The sequence below is a fragment of the Phyllobates terribilis genome, unplaced genomic scaffold, assembly GCF_046119375.1.
Source record: "Phyllobates terribilis strain yellow unplaced genomic scaffold, ASM4611937v1 Scaffold_9__5_contigs__length_417890890, whole genome shotgun sequence".
NCBI classification, from domain to species: Eukaryota; Metazoa; Chordata; class Amphibia; order Anura; family Dendrobatidae; genus Phyllobates; species Phyllobates terribilis.
Genome location: NW_027362769.1, coordinates 300092705 through 300108352, shown reverse-complemented (window position 1 = coordinate 300108352; position 15648 = coordinate 300092705). Strand labels below are relative to the sequence as shown.

The 15648-nt window shown below is 41.8% G+C and overlaps 1 protein-coding gene across 9 annotated transcripts in view; it reads left to right on the top strand.

Annotated features, from left to right (window-relative positions):
* USP22 (ubiquitin specific peptidase 22) overlaps nucleotides 1-15648 on the top strand; it is a 69345-nt gene that overhangs the window by 36565 nt on the left and 17132 nt on the right. The gene's annotated exons all lie outside the window — the stretch shown is intronic.

Sequence of the window (15648 nt, the reverse complement as noted above, 5' to 3'; positions counted from 1 at the left end):
TTTCCTGTGTGTTTTTGCCTAAAAAAAAAAAAAAAAAAAAAAACACATTTTACTGTCCCAGCAAAGTGAATGAGATCTCTGAAATCTCATGAACATGTTGCAATTTTTTTTTACTTGTCATGTCAATACTTTCAGCATTTGTGCAGCGTTTTACACCCATTCTAATGAATGGGAATTTAACACACACAAAACGCACATTTTAAGCTGTGTTTTTCCTGCCAAGAGGCACATAATGCAGAAATGTCTGCTGTAAATCATGTGGTCACATACTAATTACAGAGCTCAGTGCAGACCAATGAGAGCTTCTTGTGCTCCCTCTAGAGGTGGCTGCGTACTGCTGCATGTTACCTTTTACCATCTATATAGTTGGTATTATTTTTTTTTTTTCTCAGTGTTTAGGAAAGAACGGCTTCTCCCTTCTAGATCTTTCACATTCTCATGTATGTAGCCTCACCCGTACGCAGGGGTAAATTCCAAACATGATAAAGTAACTTATCAATTTGAACCTAACAGGATTAGAGTAATATCAAAGTACAGGGAAGATTCTGCACATCCTGCGTAGTATGGGTTACCATTAGTGTTGAGCGAGTATGTTCTGTCCGGGTATGCTTGGGCCGAGCTCCGAGTATTTACAGCTGCTCGGTGATATGGTTGAATCACTCCCGTGTGCTTGATTTGCGACTGTTTGACAGATTTATTACATGTGAGGAATGTCTATTTCTTACACATTCCTCACATGTAGTAAATCTGTCAAACAGTCGCAAATCAAGCACACAGGAGCGATTTAACCTTATCACCGAGCAGCTGTAAATACTCGGAGCTCGGCCCAAGCATACCCGGACAGAACATACTCGCTCAACACTAATTACCATGAATTGAAATGTGGTGTAAGAGTAGATGAAGTGATTGCTTGCATAACTTTAGTCACCATGCAGTCAGCATGCGTCCACCTAAGAATAGTAATACAAGCATCAGGGTAAGAAAATACTAATTTATCATTAAAGGGGTTGTACAACAGTTAGGCTATGTGCCCACGTTGCATTTATGAAGCAGAAAATTTCTGCTGCATAAATGCAAGTCCTCTCCCGGAAAAACGCATGCGGAATTCCGCACGCGTTTATCGCGCATTTTTCGCGCGTTTATCACGCGTTTTCCACATGCGAAATTGCCTTGCGTTTTTTATGCATTGGACAAAGGCAATTCCGCTTGCGGAAACGCAAAATTAAATGACATGCTGCGAATTTTTGAACGCGGCATAAACGCTGCGGAAAAATCCGCAGCATGTGCATAGAACTTGCGGAATCCCATTGGGGACCATGGGGTGCGGATATACATGCGTTTTTCAAGCGTTTACGCTGCGGAAATTCCGCAGCATATACGCTTGAAAAATGCTACGTGGGCACACAGCCTTAAGTTATTTATCATTTTTAATCAATCCATGCCTAAAAAAATAAACAGAGGCATACTTGCCTTCCAGCACTCCCTGCACATCCAGCAAAGGCTGCTCTAAGTCTGTGCTGCTCTCTGGGAGCCAAGTCACAGCACCAATGCATGCAGTAAATGGCTACCAGGTTGTGCTATCGGAGAAATATCTGGTGACCCACTCTTCTAGTTACCTGACCTCTGCAGCTTCTCTGTGTGCTCTTCTAGTCACTTGATCTCTGTAGCCAATTACAGGCTGCTGCAGAGCTATGATGTCTGAACGGGGCAGACCTCCAGAGCGGCCTCCGCTGAGTCTGTTTGGTGGTGGGTACCAGAAGGTGATTATTATGCCTCAGTTTATTAAGTTTTAAACAATCTATGCCTAAAGGAAAAAGCAAAATTACCATCGGACAACCCCTTTAGGGAACAATAACATGACAGACCTACCTAACAAATGTTAGCTGGTCTCACAGCAGCCGCATGAGAAGTCAACAACCGGGTATACGCATCATCTATTTTAGCTTGCAGTATGCATACCATGGATGGAAATGCATTACAAAAATGGGAGTGCTGAGTACTATTATAACAGATCAGTAAAGCTGGCGTGCTTCTAAAAAAAAAAAAAGATGGCTGTTATAAAATCCCCTAGCTTCACAGTACCCACAACAAATGAATCATTAATGGGTGACCACTATTTGGACAACCCTTTTTTACGTGTTCACATTCCCTGAATAAAATAAGTTTATACTCCCCTCAAGCACCGGCCCCATTCTAGCGGTGTCTGCGCCGATTCTTCTTGCGCTCTCATGGTATTGGCTACACCATTGGCATAACATAATGTCATATGAGCGCCGGGAGACCCAAAGCCAACATCACTGGTGCGGGAGGTGAGAGTAAGCTTATTTTACTAGGGGTGGGGGTGGGGGGGTCAGACTTCTGTGAAGGAGGTGTCCATGTACTGGTAAACCTCTGAAATGCTACATTTATATTGGGTACATTGAGGCTCAGGGCTTGTGTAATACAGCAGTGGGGAGGGTTGTTAGGAGCATACTGACTTCATGTCTGCAGCACTCACATAGCATAACAATGTCACGTGAACACCTGGAGACTCTGCACCAACATTTGTTAGAATGGCGCTGGTTACGGGAGATGAGTATAAGCCTTTCTTACTTTACCAGGCAGAACTTGGCATTTAAGCAGGGGTTCTCCCAAGTAGTGGAAACCAAACTCTTAAATAAGTACTTGTATAGCACATAAATATACCGATACCAAATGCAAGCTGCACCCAAGCCATCTATTTAACAGAGCCTCTGCCCATGAAAATCACCAAAACACAGATAAAATAAGTAACAGCATGATTATAGCTTGTTTCAAAAGAAAGCCACTTACCTTAAATTTAAAGGGGTTGTCCACTTTAGGGCACTATTTTCCCCAATGCATGTAATTTGTGCAAAAAATAATTTTTGCAATAGCATTTTATTTTAAATTTTGTTCAGTTGAGTCCTCCATAGTCTGTGTTTCACTGTCTATTGCTGACTGCAAAATGAGTTAACAGAGGATCTGCCAGTAAGCTCACTAGGACAGTCCGGCACGGAGTTAAAAAATCTGTGATGTAATATGAGGTCATAAATCATCTGAAAGGAGCTTAGAAAAATGTCACTTGCAGGTGCGGCGCCAGTCTCTGAACACCGGGGGTTTCTGACAACAATGCGCTCTCTTGCTGTCCCGTTACTTCTGATCAGAGCCGGTATGAGAGCGCAGTGTCATTGTGCATACAAGAATCTATTGAGCATCTGTCGGAATTTACATCCGAGCATGCTCAGTAGAGCAGGGACAGCCCTGATGTCGCTTTGCTTTTACAATGCCAGCATGCACTGGAACTCTCAAATGAAGTTTCATCAAAAATAAATATGTTGGTGTAGTGGAGGGTGTAGGGATTTTTTAATTGATGTATTCGAAAATAGATTCATTATGGCATTAACCATTTAAAGACCGCCAAAACGCATTAAAACGGCCACCATTAAGGAGCCTTATTCCTCACTGCCGTTTTCAAATAAAGGTCAGGAATAAGTTAATAGCTCCCCGCCGCAGGTCAGCTCCCAGGGGTTGGACACCCTGGCCAGTTTTGGAATCAATCTGGGCCAATTAACCCCCTAAATACCGGTATCAATCACTACAGCGATATCTAAGTGGTGTGGTTACAAGGAGGTTAAAAGACCCCCTATGGCAACATCGACACACACACACACACCATAATTGTGGGTGCCGATCATTGCCATGGTTCCCTAAGGGTCATCTGATGACCCCAAGGTACAGTGGCCTGTGAGATCCAGCTACAAGCAGGTTCTCACAGGCTTGGTCAGTGAGACGCTGACAGTTCTAAGACACTGCAGTACACAAGTACTACAATGCATGAGACTAGAGATAAAAGTAAACAATATAGATGTCCCACAGAGGGACTTGGTGAGAAAAAGCAAGAAAAAAAAGTACAATGTGTAAAAAAAAAAAAAATAAATAAATAAACACAAGCGCACACATCAGTCATTTCTCCACCAAAAACACAGCGTTTGTGTTAGAACAAAAATAAACAAAGAATATATGTAATAGGTATTGCCGTGTTTGAATCGACCCAATCTATAAAACTGGCACGTTATTTATTCCTTTCGGCGAACACTAGAAAAAAATAAAATAAAACCCGCCAAAAATGACGCTTTTCCACCATGCTGACACACAAAAAATTGAATAAAGTGTTCAAAAAGGACCTATGTAAAAAAAACGTAATATATAAATGAAAACGCCAAACCTTCCCACAAAAAAAACAAGCCCTAATATGGCTTTATGCAAAAAAAAAAGTTACAGCTTTCAGAATATGACAATAAAAAAGCAAATCAGTTTTTCTAAAACATTTTTATTCTGTAAAGAGAGCGCCTAAAAAACACAATATAAATCTGGTATTGCTGTAATCATACTGACCCAACAAACAAATAAGTATGATCACTTTTTACTGCATTGTGAACTGTACACAAAAAAAACAATAACTGAATTGCTGTTTTTTGTTCTACGTCTAAAAAAAATCAGAATAAAATGTGATCAAAATGTTATGTGCCCCTATATGGTACCAAAAAAATCTCCAACTCGTTGCGCAAAAAATAATCCCTCATACAGCTGTGTTCACCAAAAAAATAAATTACAGCTCTCAGAATAAGGCGACAAAAAATAAATATGTATTTTTTATGAAAAGGCATGTTTACTGTGATGGCAGCAAAACAAACCATATAAATCTGGTATCACTGTAATTCCACCGACCCGGAGAATAAATCCGCCTTATCACTTTTACCGCACGGTGAACAGCGCAAAAAGAAAAATAACTATTCTTGTACTGCTGTCTCTGTTCCTTCTACCTCCCAAAAATCAGGACAAGCCTCAGGTCACATTTATCCTGCACTCTCTGCTGAGAACTTACGGGCGGGGTTTTCATGTAAATCCCAAAACCTCCTGACAGAATCACTCACTTATGAGGCAGATGGAGTCACTTTGACTGGTCTCTGTTCCAGCGGTGTCCCATCATTTTAGGTGTCTTTTAGCGTATAAATTCCTAAAAAGATGGACGGAATCGGATGGCAAACGGAGTCCATGGTGTCTCCACCTGCCTCATCATAGAGTGGTTTTGTCATTTTTGTGGGATTTACACGGAAACCCCGACGTAAGTGCTCAGCGTAGAACAAAAGTGTGATCCCAGTCTTATTGTGGAAGCGATCAAAAAATATTATGTACCCCAAAATGTTACCAATAAAAACCTTAATTTATCTGGCACAAAATCCGCCCTCACTCAGGTCCATCGTCTGTCACTGGAAATATACAGGGTCCCATGTTAGTGGTAGAACAAAGACTCTGGAAAAGCAACATGACTCCCATCCCTCAAATAAACTCCAGTGAAATATGTGCTTCCGAAATCCAAATTCTCCTCCCTCTGAGCCCCACTGTTGCCTAAACTACAGTAAGCGCCCACCTTTTTGGCATTACTTTAGCGGGTAGAGTGCATTTAACAATTTATGGGTTGCATGTCTCTAGAAGCGAAATCTGGGCACAATGCATTAGGGCACTATACAATATGGGCACTAAACTGGCGTATTTGTAATTCTCCAGAATAAAGCTTGGCGTGGATGTTACAAAATAGTCGCAACCGTAGATGACTTCATTGAGAGGTGCAATTTCTACAGTCGGGTCATTTTTGTTTTGTTTTTTTGCTGTTTTGGCACCGTAGGGGCTCTGCAAATGTAACCCACAAACTATTCTAGGGCTCCAAAATAGCATTCCATCCTTCTCAGCCCTGACATGTGGCCTTAAAATTATTTCAGACGATATATGGGGCATCACAGCATTCGGGAAAAATTGTGCAAGAAATTTTAAGGTCCAGTCTCGCCTGTTCACCCTTGTGTAGCTGACATACTTGCAAAAAATATATATATATATATATATATATATATATATATATATATATATATATATATATATATATATATATATATATATATATATATATATATATATATATATATATATATATATATATATATATATATATATATAAAAAAATTCTGTGAGGCTTTTGTGCTTTTAAAATACTCATTACACCCCTAGATGAATTCCTTAAGCAGTGAGGTTTCCAATATGGGGTCGCTTGTGGGGGTTTCTGATTTTTTTGGCACTTCAAGGGCTCTGCAAATAAAGCCCACAATCTGTGCAAACAGAATCTGTATTCTAAAAGCCAAATTGCGCTCCTTCCCATCCCTGCCGTGTGCTCACACAGTAGTGGATAGCCACATATGGGGTACTTCCACGCCTAGTAAAAAATTGCTTAGCAAATTGTGGGGTCGATTTTCTCTTACTACCCCTCGTGGAAATTATAAATTTAGTGCTAAACCAGTTTTTTTTTTTTTTTTTTTTTTTTTTTTTTTTTTTTTTTTTGCAGAAAAAAAAATTTTTTTCTTTTCACAGCTAAAATGTTAGTTTCATGAATCACTTGTAGGTTCAAAATGCTCAGTACACCTGTAAGTAGTGTTGAGCGATACCTTCCGATATCAGGAAATATCGGATCGGGCCGATACCCAAAAAGTATCGGATATCGACGATTCCGATACCGGAAACCAATGCAAGTCAATGGGACACAAATATCGGAATGAAAATAAACCCTTTCTTTCCTTGTAGGTTAATTCTACATGAAGGAAAACCACTAACAATAATATAGAATGTATTGGGAGAGGTGGTTGCCCAAATCGATGGGAACAGTGAAACATGAAAAGCCGGCAATTCAGCAGCGGCATACACTGGTACCCGACAATTTAGAAAAGAAAGAATAGAGCTTCTCACACAGATTAGATACATAGAAACATGTCAGTCACATATATAATAAGTACACTGACAGTGTTGGTTACTGTACTTGTCATTTAGTGTTTAAAATAAAGGATTTATAAAAAAAAAAAAAATTGGCGTGAGGTTCCCCGTAATTTTAGGCTCTAGCGGAGGTTAAGCAGACGGCTGGGGCAGATGTTTGAAGCCTGGGAAGAGGGTAATACCCACGGAGCTTCCCAGGTTACTAATAGCAGCCCCCGGCTGTATACCTAGCCTTTACTAGCTATTAAAATGGGGGACCCCCCAAAAAAATGACGTGGGGTCCCCCCTATTTTAATAGCTAGCAAAGGCTAGGCAGACAGCTGGGGGCTGATATTAATAGCCCAGGAAGGGTGCCATGAATATTGGCCCCCTCCCAGGCTAGAAACACCAGCCGTCAGCCGCCCCAGAAATGGCGCATCCATAGGATGCGCCAATTCTGGCACTTGGCCTCGCTCTTCCCACTGCCCTGTAGCGGTGGCAGTGGGGTAATAGGGCTGGGGTTGATGTCCGCTTATAATGCCAGCTGACATCAAGCCCAGGTTAGTAATGGAGAGGCGTCTATAAGACACCCCCATTACTAACCCCATAGTGAAAGTTAAAAAAACACAAACACCCAGAATAAAGTCCTTTAATTGAAATAAAGACACAATTCTTTATTGTTCGGCTCATCTGGATGCCGTCACAGCCTGACACTGAGGAGCGCAAGCATGCCTGAGCTTCTCAGTGTCTGTGGGATGGCAGCTTTCAGCTGTGATCCAGCCTGTCATCTCGATGTAGCAGAGCGGGAGCTGGAGCTGTCCTGGGAACCATCGAAAGGTAAGGATGATGTTGGTTTATTTTTTTTTTATTGCAGGAGATCGTTGGCTTCAGCTGGAATGGGCGTGATGGTAAGTATGGTTTAGTTTAGAACAATAAAGAATTGTGTTTATTTCAATTAAAGGACTTTATTCTGGGTGTTGTGTTTTTTTTAAAATACTTTACTAGAAATTCATGGCGGTCATGTCTAATATTGGCGTGACCCCATGAATTTCGGGCTTAGGGCTACTGATAATGCCAAGCTGGCCCTAACCCCTTTATTACCCAGTGAGCCACTGCACCAGGGCCCTGGATGAGTTGGGTACAGCGCCAGAAGATGGCGCTTCTATGAACGCGCCATTTTCCGGGGTGGCTGCGGACTGCAATTTGCAGCGGGGGGGGCCCAGAAAGCTTGGGCCTCCCTGCGCTGCAGATTCCAGCCCCCAGCTGCCTAGTTGTACCTGGCTGGACACAAATATAGTGCGAAGCCCCACGTCAATTTGTTTTTTAATTATTTCATGAAATTAAAAAAAAGGTCTTCCCTATATTGTTGTGTCCGGCCAGGTACAAATAGGCAGCTGGTGGTTGGGGGCATCCCATTCCTGGATGCGGTACCTGGCTGGCTTACAAAAATATGGCAAAGCCCACGTCAAAATTTTTTGGAAAAATTAATTAAAAAATAAATAATAATTTAGGGACTGCATCTTTGTTAACCCCTCAAGTGTCATTTAGTGTTAAAATAAAGGATTTATTAAAAAAAAAATTGGCGTGGGATCCCCCATAATTTTAGTCTCTAGCGGAGGTTAAGCAGACTGCTGGGGCAGATGTTTGAAGCCTGGGAAGGGGGTAATACCCACGGAGCTTCCCAGGCTACTAATATCAGCCCCCAGCTGAATACCTAGCCTTCACTAGCTATTAAAATGGGAGACCCCCCAAAAAAATGACGTGGGGTCCCCCCTATTTTAATAGCTAGCAAAGACTAGGCAGACAGCTGGGGGCTGATATTAATAGCTCAGGAAGGGTGCCATGAATATTGGCCCCCTCCCAGGCTAGAAACACCAGCCGTCAGCCACCCCAGAAATGGCGCATCCATAGGATGCGCCAATTCTGGCACTTAACCTCGCTCTTCCATGCTGCCCTGGTGCGGTGGCTGTGGGGTAATAGTGGTGGGGTTCATGTCGGCTGCCATGAAGCCCAGGTTAGTAATGATGGGCGTCTATAAGACACCCCCATTACTAACCTACAAAGTGTTAAAAAGAAAAAACACACACTACACCCAGAAAAAAATAATTTATTTGAAATAAAACACACCATTTTATTTAATTCTTAGTTTACTAAAAAAAAATAGTTACCTGTCCACGTTCCTGCGCTGATCTCCCGTGCACAGCTGTCACATCTGGAGATGGTGACAGCTGTGCATGGCTGCTGTAAGCTCACACTGCCGGGAACAAGCCCGCTCCCGGCAGCGGGAGCCACTGACTGAGGTCACCGGAGAGCATTCAGTCAGCGCTGCTCCGGAGACCTCCTTTACTGCACTGCTGTACTGTAGGAATTTCTCACGGTACAGCAGGGCCGTAAATGAGCACACCAGAGCAGCGCTGCCTGAACTCCGGCGAACCTGCTTATGCAATGACGGGGCTGCTTTACGGCCCCGTCATTCTAGCAGCGGTTTAGAGCGGTCACATTCTATGTGGCTGCTCTAAACTGGAGATCTTCGTGGGACACTTGTGGACTACTACCGAGGGGTAAGAATAAGGTTGTGGTTTATTATTTTATATTTTATTACAGGAGATTGATGGCTTCGGGGAATTAGGTGTCTAGGTGAGTATAGGTGTATTTTTTTATTTTTTACTTTATTTTAGGTGGCGATCGGCGGGGACAGGTAATGTATAAACTAATTTATTTTAGGTAACCACTGGTCACCAATGAAATGTATTTAACATTTATTGGGGACCAAAAACAAAAAAAATATATATATGGGGGCCTAAAAGAATAAAACGCATATAGGGGTAAAAATAACATATGGGGCAGTTTAAATAGCAGGATCAGGCTGATGGGAACTACTGCTCCCATCGAGCTGATCCTGCTGGCACGAGTGGACGGGGGACAGACATAGGCCGATGGGAGTAGTAGTGTCACATCGGCCTATGTCTGCATGCACGCACACACTAATCATGACTGGTCTGATGGTCTGGGAGGTGAGGCTGACCTGTGCGGCCGTGGGAAAGTTCATGTGAGTTCATGCAATGTAGTCAAGCATGAACTCGCATGAACCCTCTGAGGGCACTGCGGCTACTTCAAATGAACAGCTGATCGGCATCACCTGATACCTCAGCTGTTCATTTGAAATAACCGGCGGGAGAGCGCAGCACAGAACGGGAAAGCCGGCGGTGAAGTCTTTTCACTGCCGGCTTCCCCGCCCGGGTCCTGCGCTCCCCGCCCGGTCCTAACTTACGATCGGGATGGGAGGTGGCGAGGGGAGCAGTATGGGGCTGTGTGATTGTTTAAAAGCCGGCAGGCGGTAAAAAGCCGCCGGCTTTTAAACAATCAGGAGAATTCTTTCAAGCTGGGATGGCATTCTGATGACAGGCGCTGCCATCCAGCTTGTCATCCTTCAGAGACACTGCAGAGCGCAGGCATTATGGGAACTTCCGATTCCGGTATTCGATATTGTAAAAGTATCGGAACTCAGTATCAGAACTCTGATACCGCGAATATCTGCCGATACCCGATATTACAGTATCGGAATGCTCAACACTACCCGTAAGTGAATTCTTGAGGGGTCTAGTTTCCAAAAATGGTATCACTTGTGATGAGGTTCTGCTTTTTTGGCTTGTCAGGGGCTCTGTAAAATGGGACATGGCATTCACAATCTAAAAATTATGCTCCAAAAATCAAATAGCGCTTTTTCCTTTCCGAGCTCTGTCATGCGCCCAAACAGCAGTTTTTGACCACATGCGTGGTATCTCCGTGTACATAAGAAATTGCGTAACAAATTATGGGTTTGTTTTTTCCTACTATCCATTGTGAAAATTACAAATTTGGGGCTAAAACAACATTTTAGCAGAAAAAAAATAATTTTCATCCTCACATCCATTTTAAAACGTTCTGTGAAGCACCTACAGGTTCAAAAAGCTCAACTCAGCCCTAGATGAATTACTTGATGGGTCTTGTTTTCAAAATGGGGTCATTTCTGGGGATTTCTGCTTTTTTGGTACCTCATGTGCTCTGCAAATGTGACATGGTGTCTGCAATCTATTCCAGCCAAATTTACATTCCATTGTTTCTTCCCTTTCGAGCCCTGTCGTGCGTTCATACTGACTTTTTTGACTGCATGTGGGATATCTCTATGCTCAGAAGAAAGTGGGTAACAAACTTTGTGGTCCTCATTTTCATTTACTTGCAAAAGTAAAAAGTTTGGGGCTAAAGTAGCATTTTTGTGAAAAAAATGAATTTTAGTACCAAATTTGAGTAGTACCTGTGAGTTCAAAATGCTCACTATGCCCCTGGATAGAATCCTTGAGGGGTGCAGTTTCCAAAATGGAGTCACTTGTTGGGGTTTTCTGCTTTTTGGGCACCTTAGAGGCTCTGCAAATGCAACATGGCGTCTACAATCTCTTTCAGCCAAATTTGTGTTCCAATATTCAAATGGTGCTCCTTCCCTTCTGAGCATCGGCGTCTCGCCACGTGTGGAGGGTATCCGACCGCTGAGAAGAAACTAGGTAACAAATAGTGGGGTCCATTTTCTTGTGCTATTCCTTGTAAAAGTGAAAAAATTAAGGCTAAAGCAACATTTTGGAGTAAAAATGTATTTATTTTCACCTTTTGTATGAATTCCTGTGTAGCAGCTGAAGGGTTTAAAATACATTTTCTGGCAGCAGTTTTGATGTATTTGAGGGGTGCGAGAGATGCAGAGAGAGATGCAGAAACGCTCTGCAGCATTTCTGCATCTCATCTCTCTGGGAGAAAAAAACTGTTGCGGATTTTACATGCTTTTTTTCCTGCCAGGTAGAAGCATTTGTGAAGCATTTTGCATGCGATTTCGCATGCGGGTTGTCAAGCGCATTCCCAAGCTATTTTAGCATCACTTGGAAAAGTGCTTAAGTACAGATCACTCAATGCTTATCGTTTACCAATTGCCGTTCATATTTTGCCGCCAGTCGGTCTGTGTAAACAGACACTAACGCACCATCCAGATCGCCCTCTTGATTTTTCGACCACCGCTGCTTCTGAAGCCGGTCACAACTGGTACGTCATTCGTATGACTGCTACAACAATCACTTGCCTCTGTGGTGCTTGTGGGACATACGACACATGATCACTGGGGCCGGTTATTGACTGCGTCGGTCTCGTAAATAATGTACGACACATAACTAGGTACAGGACCACTGGAGCTGCCACATTTGACTGCAGGAGGATTGTAAAGATGCATTGTGATTTGTTTGATCATATTTCACACAATCCTAGGAATCTTTTCAGTAGCTGTTCCATTGTAGACATTTCTGACTTCATCTTCCTTTTACTGTAATGATGTAATCAGAAGTTGCAGAGGTTTCTGGAGTTAATTATCCGTTCCATTATTTTGCTGCAGGCCCGTGGATTACTGCAAGCCCCATGCAGATAAATAAGTCATGTCACCATTCACTTGTGTCAAGCTACTAATGCACACCACATTGGCACCACTGACTCGGGCAGCAAATTTTTTTCTTTTTTTTTTTTTTTTATTGAATTTTGAGTATACGACAAGAATCACATTGTTACACATTGGGAATCACTATGAATAAAGATAATTACAATAGACACACAATTATATATGCATTAACTTTGCATGTATATTATTCAGTTTGATTATATAAAACAAAAGAAGAAATCATTCCAGTAGATTATTTCAATGTGATAAGGGCAACAAGGGAAGGTAGAAAGCGGGGGTGAGGAGGATAGAAAGGATGAGGGCAGAGAGGGGGATTCATACTGTTGTCTACAGTGAGTCTGGGTTATAAATTCTATAGGAGGAATACCCCTCCAACAACCCAGATCTCGGCCTGAATAGCCAGTTATTCCAATTTTAATGAGGGTTTAACTCTTTAACATTTAGCAATATGTGATGGACTATCAGTAACGGAATTTAACAGATCACCATGAGAGAGAGATTCTAAGAATAACTGCCGTTTTAATTTTTCTTTCATAAATCAATAGTACACAAGAAACTAAGTAATTTTGTAATATATCTTATCAGAGCAATCTGCTTTTTTCTCTACTAGGACTGATCATTCTCTAAATTCTCAATTCAACTGTAATATCTGTATTCAGTGGAGACAGATTACATTACTGACATAGGAGATGGCAAGTGATACTGATAAGATTCTACCATCAAGTTCAAGAAGAAATCGACAAGACGCCAAAACAAGACTTACTCATTATTATAGAAGACTTGAATGCTAAAGTGGGCCGTTGCAAACACAAAACCGTTGTTGGAAACTTTGGATTTGGTGAATGAAACGAAGTTGGAGGAAGATGCATTGAATGTTGTACGACAAATCAACTGTCCATCATGAACACCTTCTTCCAAAATCTCAAACTGAGACTCTACAAATGGACATCACAGAATGGGGCCTATAAAAATTATATTGACTACATATGTGTTATCCAAAGTTGGAAGTTGTCTATCATTACCCAGCAAAGATTAGTCAAGCTGCATAAACAGACTAGACAACAGGTCGTTTACAGCTTCGATTTTACCAACATACCTAAAGTATTTTGGAACAGTCTGCACAACCGATTTATAGCACTGGACACCGATGGAAAAAATCGGAGGAATTATGGACACCTATATAAAGACTAATACTGAAGAAGTCAGAAAAACAATAAACAAGAGGCAGAGAGACCCACCTCGCAGCCATGGTTAACAGAGAAGACCAAAGAAAGACTAATAGCAAAAGGTAACAAGCAGGATGCAGACATCCATAAAAGACTAAAGAGAGTCATTCAAGCAGACAAAGAACTTGTATTACCAAAATATATGTACAGAGATGGAAAGCAACACCAGGAAGGCATACTAAAAGAGAGATAGAACAGAAGTTTCAACCAAGAGTGGGAATGATGGAAGACGTCAACAGGAGCAAACTAACTGTGCCAGAGCAGATCAAGGAAAGATGGAAAGAATACATGGATAACCTCAACAAGAATGAGTCGGTGATACGGGAAGAAACAGTGGCTGGAAATGATAACAAACCGAACATCTTGAAAGACGAAGTTGTTGCTGCGATTAAAGCTTCTGTCAAAACAAAGCGCCTGGATGTGACAATATTCAAATAAAGCTAATAGTCTTCTGAGGCAGCAGTTAATCACTCGCCTATGTTAACAGATATGAACAACTGGTAAATGGCTGAAGTACTGGGCAAGATCCATGTTTATTCCTATTCCGAAAAAGGAGATGCTACCGACTGTGGAAATATCAGACTATTGCACTTATCAGACTATATACCTCATGCCAGCAAAATACTACTGAAGATCCTACAAAGACTGCTACAGCCTTACTTTGACAAATAGCTGCCAGAGAAACGAGCAGGATTCAGAAAAGGCAGGGGAACAAGAAATGTAATTGCTAACATATGGATAATGGAAAAGGTTAAAAAATAGAACAAGGGGATTTATTTTTGTTTCGACTACAGCAAAGCATTCAACTGTGTTGGTCACAAAAAATGTTGGAGTACCATGAAGGATATGGGTCTGTTGAACTATCTGATCAGTCTCATTAGGAACCTTTACATTGACCAAGAAGCAACAGTCCGAACGGAAAAAGGTGACATGACATGGTTCAAAGTAAAGCGAGGAGTCTGACAAGGCTGCATCCTGTCACTATTTCTCTTGAACTTATATGCAGAAGCTATTTTCTGGAAGGCTGGACATGCCAAAAAAGAAGGAATCAAAATTGCTGGAAGAAGTATCAGCTATCTTAACTACGCAGACGATACAACATTGATAGCAACAAGTGTAAATGGAATGAAGGACTTGTTATGAAGTGTCAAGATGACAAGCTCAAGCTTGGGACTCCTATTCAATACAAGGAAGGCAAAGCTATTGACTACTGCCAGGTACGACTGGGATGCATTTGAGATGGACCGCGACAAACTGGAAGTTGTTAAGGACTTCAACCTTCTCGGAACAATGATCACTCAAGATGCAGCAACGACACCTGAAGTCAATAGAAGAATAGCTATGGGCAAATCAACTATGAAGTCCTGGACAAGTCTTCAAATTAAGTAACATTTCACTGGCGAAGACATGGCTTGTACATAGGTTATTACAGAAAAGACCAGACTATGTAGCCAAAACCTGGACGATAAATAAACAAGACAGAAGAAGAATCAACGCCTTCGAAGTTTGGTGTTGGGGAAGGATGTTATCCCATGGATGGCAAGAAGAACAAATATACCAATTTTGGAACAAATCAAGCCAGATATGTCACTTGAAGCAAGGATCACCAAGCTAAGATTTGCCTTCTTTGGACCAGGGTTGTGGAGTCGGTAAGCCAAACCTCCGACTCCTCAATTTCTATGCCTTCGACTCAGACTCCCTCATACATGGCTCATGTGAAATATTTATTGTAGCACAGATTAATCTCCGCTAAAAGTCTAGAACCTTAGATCAGGAATAGGACAGACATTTATAGGACATTTCATAACTTTCCCAAATTCTTATAAAAAAATATTCTGCACAAACTGCATTGAACTACTGTACCCAATTTATTATATAGTTTAGGAGTCTTGAGTCGTTCCATTTTATACCGACTCTGACGCCACCAAAATGGACTCCGACTCCAACTCCACAGCCCTGCTTTGGACACATCATACAAAGAGAGCCATTACTGGAGAAGGACATCCTGGTCAGAAGAATAGAAGGAACAAGGCGAAGAGGAAGACCAGCAACTTGATGGTTTGATACAATCAAGATATAGGAGGAGAAGACCCCGGTGGACCTATCTAGGCTTGCACAAGATCTTCCTACAGAGCGTTCAAACATCAAGTCACCATGGCT